Raw genomic sequence first — 884 nt, 5'->3', positions numbered from 1 at the left:
TGTTATTTGTTATTATTTTTTATTATATTATTACCATTAGAAAGCAATTTAAAATTATATTATTAGAAATAAATATTTTTCATTTTTATTTAAAAATTAAAATTGTACAGTTACTTATACCATATAAAACTAATCAATCTGCTGCTGCAGCAACTTTTACTTAATTTTTTGTCCTATAACCTCACACTCTTGAATATTACCTGAAATTCTAATAATCAAATAGTAGTAATTAAAAAATTTTAAAAAGTAACTCGGTTACCACAAAACATTATATGATCAAATCATATTAATAACTCCATAAGTTCAAATAAGTACTTATTGTTGAAGCACTCCTCATACTTAGATGAGATATACTTTCGCTCTCTTAATTTATTAGATGCTCTAAATTAGTTTTATGGTATTTAAATCAACTTATTTTAGTTGAGTGGTTATATCATTCATCTGTCGAGAGTTTAAATTTTGTCTTATGTATATATTAATTACTAATAATGACAGACTTTTAAATAGAATTCAGGTTTACAATTAGATTTTTCATTAAGCTATCGTATTCGGGGCACATATCATGAGAAAAAAAAAAAGAATTACAGTGATCAAGAGTATTAAAGTAGTGACTTTTAAAATAGAGGTGATTAATAAATTAAATCAAAGTAGAATAATGACTTGCTTTCAGATCTCACAATAATTTTTCTACCTAATTTCACTAGTCCTATTAAGGTGGAACAGGTTCACGTCTAAATTCACAAACATCAGAATACTAGATAATAAAACTACTGTCTACACCTATATGTATAATAAATCCTTTCTCACCGTCGTGTGAAAAAATTTCGTTTTTCACTTCCTCGATTAAGTTTATTTAATTTCATATCATGTTAAACTTTGTATTT

The 884-nt window shown here is 24.8% G+C and overlaps 1 protein-coding gene across 1 annotated transcript in view; it reads left to right on the top strand.

Moving 5' to 3' along the window:
* LOC107617740 (cationic amino acid transporter 6, chloroplastic) overlaps positions 1-884 on the top strand; it is a 6444-nt gene that overhangs the window by 4067 nt on the left and 1493 nt on the right. The window lies entirely within an intron of this gene.

The sequence above is a fragment of the Arachis ipaensis genome, chromosome B01, assembly GCF_000816755.2.
Source record: "Arachis ipaensis cultivar K30076 chromosome B01, Araip1.1, whole genome shotgun sequence".
Classification (NCBI taxonomy): Eukaryota; Viridiplantae; Streptophyta; class Magnoliopsida; order Fabales; family Fabaceae; genus Arachis; species Arachis ipaensis.
Note: the sequence above shows the minus strand (reverse complement) of the source record. Positions and strands in the feature narration are given on the sequence as shown.